Raw genomic sequence first — 6,026 nt, 5'->3', positions numbered from 1 at the left:
ACACACAGAGACAGCTGCGCCACTGCCCATATGCCAAAGGAAGCTTTGTGGCTCAATTTCCAAGTATCATTTTGAAAACGAGTTTCGTAGACAGCAACCACCAGGTACGCATCCATTGGCGGCGCTTCCTGCGCGGCGGCGCCGTGTGGGCACCACAGGGAAACGCCGCTCTGCAGCGGTAGCACAGCATCAGCGGCGAACAGGTTAAAGGACTTCAATGTGGGACCAGTACTGTAACAGATTTATTTAAATAACCGGGGGCTCGCTGGCACTGCAGTACCGAGCAAACGCCACTGTACTACCTGCGATCTCCAGCAGGAGAAAAGGGCCCTTTTTCGGGATTTCGGGACGCTCGGTTAGCTTCTTCAGCCAACCGGTCCCTCAGCGGTCCTCTAAAACTTTATTTTGCACCTCCGGCCGAAGGCCCGAAGCTTCCACCCGGGCGGCGCGGCACGGATGGCACGGCACGGATGGCACGGCATGGCACGGCACGGCGCTCCGCCCGGCCGGGACAGCGGTTTGGAGCCCCCCGGCCGCCCCAGCAGCGCTGCGCTGTTCGCCCGGGCAACCGGCTTGTGCAATGATATACGGAGAAAAGAACGAGGAAGAAAAAAGGGGGAGAGGGGAAAAAAAAAGAAAAGAAAAAGAGAAGGTGTAAAGGAAATGACTCGCTGCTGCGACTGAAGGAATTCGGGCACCAGCCCCGCGGGGTAGAGCCCGCGTCCGCCGGGGCGGCCCCGCCGGCGCCGCGCCCGCGGATCAGGCTGACATCGCGCAGTCCCTGCCTCCCAGCCCGGGCCGGCGGAGCGCCGTGTCCCTGCGGGAGGCGCCCGCGAGGCAGCGGTGGCCGTCCCGTTCTCTTTCGGGAGAGATGGGCCGGGTGATTCACCGCCAGCCCTAGCGACAACCCCGCTCTGACACTGGGAGTACAGCCCGGCGCTCGCCCAGCGGCTTGCCGCCTCCTCCCGCACCGTAAGCCCCTCTTCCTTAAAAAGAGACCCCCAAGCCCTCCAGTCCTGCCGGACGGGGCCAGCAGCCGGGCAGTGACAGGCAGGGCTGCGACCTTCTCCCCTGTCACAGCCAGCCAAAGGGGAGGGGAAGAGGAGAGGATGCCGGGCTGCAAAGAGAAAGAGAAAAAGCCTCCACGTGTCCGACCCGCCGTCCCCGGCTAATTAGACAACAACCCCGCTCTGTGCGCCCGCCCGGCAGCGGTGGCACGGACGCGGCCACGCGGCGCTGCCGCCCAGTCCCGTCCCGTCCCGTCCAGCCCGCCGTCCCCGGGGCGCCGCCACCTCCAGCCCCTGGCGTGGCACGGATCGCCCTCGCCCGGGTGCGCGGCAGAAGGGCGGGCACGGGTGACAGCTCCGGCCGAGCGGTCCATCGGACCCGCAGACCCCCGCAGCTGCCTGCCCGCGCTGCCGCGCTCCGGCATGTGCCGAGCGGCGTGTGCCGGTGAAAAGCTAAGTCCCGCAGGGTGTAACTAGTCCCGCTGGCGACAGCCGCCCTCCCAAGGGCGAAGGGGCCGCCACTGCACGAATAAATAAAAAGCAGACGAGGGAGCGAGCCCAATGCCCGCACCCACCGCCCACCTGCCGTGCCACTCCGCCGGGAATGAATGAATGAATGAATGGGACGGGACGCGCTACCTGCCGCCGCCGAGCCCGCCAGACATTGTCCTGTCCCGCAGCTGCGGGGCGCTCAGCTCCGTCGGACTTCGCGCTGGCCCCGGCGGGCAGCGAGCCCCGGTCCCTGACGGCCCCCGGTTGGCGCGGGGACCGACCGCCCTGTCACCGGCGGCTCTGCGGCGTGTCCCGGGGCCGAGGGCGGAGTAGACCAGGTGCACGGAGCACGGGGCCGGCCTGCCCGCCCGCCCGCCGCCCCGTCCGCCTGGCAAGCCCGTCTCCTGGTGCTGCTTTCCCCCTCTCCCGTCCCGCGCTCCGTCTGACAGGCGCGGAGCGGAGCGGAGCAGGGCCAGCCGTCCCTCGCCCGCAGACAGCGGGTTACCTGTGCCGGGGTCTCCGGGACATCCTCGCACCGGCCGCTGGGGGAGGAGAACGGGGGAGCCCGCGCCCGCCGCCGCGCCCTGCTGCCGGGCTGCGCCTGGGCGCTCCGCCGCCGCACACAGGAGTGCCGAGGAGCCGCGGGAGGAGGAGGAGGAAACAGGTTGAGATTAAAGAGTAAACTCTGTAAACAGAGATGCCATCAAACAAAGGGCCCTTGGACACTCCCCCTCCCGCCAAATCTGGCGCCCCTGCAGTGCGCAGGCGCCTGGCGGGCCCCTGCCGCGGCTGCGGGCGCGGGGCGGGCGCACCGGGGCCGCGCGCCCGACGGGGCCCTCGCGCCCCGCCCCTCCCGCGCTCAAGCGGCGGGACTGCCTCGCGCCGCTGCTGCCGCCACTCCCGCGCTGCGGCCCCTCGACGGCGCTTCCGCAGCCCCCCCGCGCCCCGAGGTCTCACTGCCGGAGCTGTCGGGGCGGGAGGCAGCCCCTCTCCCCCGTGCGGGGCGGGCGTGGAACGGGAGTCCCTCCGTGGGGCGGCGCGGCCGCTCCCGAGGCGACCCCGCCGACCACCTACCCCAGGCCCTCGTAGATGCCTCCTGCCGACGGGGGAGTGTGGGCCCTCGCGGGTGCACCTGCTCCGCTCGCTGCGTGGCGTGCGGGCTGCAGCGGCACCGGCCCCCGGGGGGCGAGCAACTCTCGCTGGAAATATTAAAGGAACTCGGGGGGGGGACTCAGAGGGAGCCGGGGCCGGGGCTGCCCGAGGCTCGGCTGCGGTTGCCTCGCCGCGGGGGATTTCTGCTATAGTTCCCCTTGCTGCTGCCCGGCGGTGGATGCTGCCTGCAGCGACGGCGGCGGGAGAGACGGCGGGTGTCCGATGAGCTCCAGAGAACACGTTTTTTGATACAGAAATGAGTCAGGATGTGAAAAATGGCGAAACATGCAAAGTTCCCAGGCTGCGCTGCTGCTTGAAAAATCATGGCTTTGCAGCGGTTTCGGCGCACTCGCCCTTTCCTCAAAGGCCCGCGGCTAATCAATGAGCCGCCGACGGGGCGGGCCGGGGCGGAGCCGCGGGCCGCTCCCGAGCCCGCGGCGCCGCTCCCGGAGGGACGTGGAGGGATGCCGGGGCCGTGCGCTGGGCACAGCGCAGCCCCATCACAGTCCCCGCCACCGCCCCGTCGGGAGTCTGTGCGTCCCGTAGGCTCCCGCTTAACGGGATTCACCGGCTCAGGCAGCGCGGAGATGGACTGACAGCCGGGGCTGTCTCCCCGAGCTCTGCATCAGGTCTTGGGATCACACCTCGTCCCAAATGCCGGAGGGTGCACGTCGTTCCTGTTTTCCCCCAGCCATGCATCTGGCAGGAGGTGCCGTCCCGACCGGCCTCCACTTGCCTACCTGTAAAAGGGGTCTGCTGCACCGGGGCACCAGCATTAGTGAAGGGGGAAGGGGCTTTGTACAGTGACATCTTTGCAAAGCATTTCTCTGCGAGGAAGGAGGCGAGAGGGGGGCTTTTATGCCAATGGCAACAGGAGAACTGGAAAACTGAAGACTAACTCTGTATTTTACACTTGGTAAACTTTGTATAAAGTGTGTATTGGCATCAGCAGAGAACAAGGCTACTCAGATCATTTAGATTTTTGAGGTGGGTTTTGTTGGGGTTTTTTTGTGGTAAAGATGTATTTGAGGAATGAAGGAAATCAGGAGGCCAGTTTGGGGATGTTACTGTTGCAGAAACAAAGCTGATCGTAATCCACAAGAGTATAATTTTTCTCTGTGTGTGTGTAAAATGTTCCTGAATACTTTACAGATTATTTAAAAGTAAGAGAAGCTTCTGAGTACAGCTCCACTGGTGAGTACTGCTTATGTACACAGGAGGCCCAAAGCTGGGCCTGTCATCAATGCATCTGTAAGGATATGACAGGATTCACTGGATCTACTGTCCAGGACACATACTACTACTCTGTGCCTGAAAATGCACAGTTCACTGAAATGGTGTGATCATTTTGCCTATAGTATCCCAAAAAGGTACAAACAAAACTGTGCAAGGTTATCTCTTCCTTCTTCTGCAGGAAACACTTTCCCTTATTGATTTTTGCAAATACTTCAGTGTTAACTGAAACAAGCCCAACATCTTCCTGATTTGGATGTAAATTTGCTGAACAAATGCAAAGAATGTCTATTATTGCTCTCAAGAGAACTGTTAATATGCACAATTTTCTTCTGACGATTTTCGTACAAGGCTACATTTCTTCTCCAGTGACTCTGAAAAAATAATTCCCAGATTGAAAAAGAAATCCACTACATTTGGTTTATAAGATTACATAGAATTGCAAATAAAACACATCTTACTGTGTTCAAAATAGAGAGGGAAATGGCACCTCTGCTCCAGGTTTAAAGATCAGTCTTCCCCAACTCACTCTGCATATATAAACCCCACTAAAATCAGTCAGATGTGTGCACACACTCCACTAGTGTTGGTTCATTCTTAATGTTTAAAATTTAGCTAAAACCAAGCCATAACTCTACTATTTTGCTTTCTTTCCTGAACATCTGTAGCTTGGGGGAATTTGGTGTGCCAGGGTTCTTTATAATATATCCTTGCCAAAGCCCAACAGAAAAGGAAATCACCCTTCTACATCTCAACATATATGCCCTAAATGTGCAGTAGCAGACTTCTTATATTACCCTTCCGACTTCATTAATTAGTGATGTCTCTGAGCCTATTTATAGTAATTGCATCAATTGACAGAGTAGTTGTAAACAGTGTAACTGCATGTTCTGGTGAATTTTTTTTTTGCTTACACAAATTGTATAAGCAATTTAACAGAAGTAATTATATAAATAGTAAATACACAGTGAGTCACTTGATTTCCTGCACCTCCACTACAAACATAAACCTCAAAATGGAGTTTAGAAGCATGTGAAGAAAATGTCAAGAATCCTCGTTAAACATCAAATCCAAGATGTGTTGTCCTCTTCCTTAATGTTTTCCTGTTGTGATCTGCTATTTAGTGGGCATGACTTGGGCTGAGTATTGCACACGTTAGCTAATTAGGCATAACCAAATAGAAAAGGAACAGTGAAGGAAATTTAGCTGTGAGAAGAACAGTAAGACTGAACACCAGGATTTTCCAAATGGACAGGAGGTAGTTGCATACCTTCTTTTTAGACTTTTGAAAATCTCCACAGCAATCTCTATCTACCTGTTCCTACTTTTTCTGAGTTTGTCACAGAATCTGCTAGGAATACTGTGAAATCAGTGTCACACACGTATTTTTTTTCTTATCACAAGTGTTATAAATTGCCAGCCTTCTTTCCCTCTGGTCCAGAGGTATCTTAGAATGCAAGAAGGATTTTTATAAATGTATGTTAATGTATGCTTTTTTGTTTACTTTCTGCATTTCTTTCTGTCTATGCAGCATAAAACAACAAGCAACTTTCACTTTTTTAGTTTCACTTTTAGACTGTAGTTACGGTAAAGTTTCAAATGCAGTTGTGGTATTTTTATAATTGAACATCAGATGGTTTTTGATATTTTGGCCAGAAATGTTTTTCATAAATAATGTTAACACATTTGAAATAAAGTAAAAATGTATATTTTCCTTTGATGTAGATTTCCTAACATAAGTTCCTCATGAAAGGAGATAAGAAGATTGATTTAAAAACTCAGGAGAAGAAGACAGGAGATGAGGGTTTAATGTCCATTGTATCACATACCAAGTCACTTAGAGCCACATATTTAGCCAGATTCCCTTATCTGTGGATACAAATTATGTCCCACAATATGCATTAACATTTTTGTTTCAGAAAACTGTGCGGTGTGTGAGGGCCAGCCTGGTGTCTGCACTGCTGGCTTCCCTAGGAGTACCTGCCTCAGAGGCAGCTGGATGTGTTGCCACCCAGATTTGCATGTGTGCTGAGACTCGTAAGAACAGCAAACACATAGGTGTGAGTGGCAATCACCTACCCTATGAAAATGGACATTGTGTGGACCTGGATAGGCCCAAAACAGATGGCAAAATGTGGGCCA

This window comes from Lepidothrix coronata, unplaced genomic scaffold (assembly GCF_001604755.1).
Source record: "Lepidothrix coronata isolate B3197 unplaced genomic scaffold, Lepidothrix_coronata-1.0 Scaffold167, whole genome shotgun sequence".
NCBI classification, from domain to species: Eukaryota; Metazoa; Chordata; class Aves; order Passeriformes; family Pipridae; genus Lepidothrix; species Lepidothrix coronata.
Note: the sequence above shows the minus strand (reverse complement) of the source record.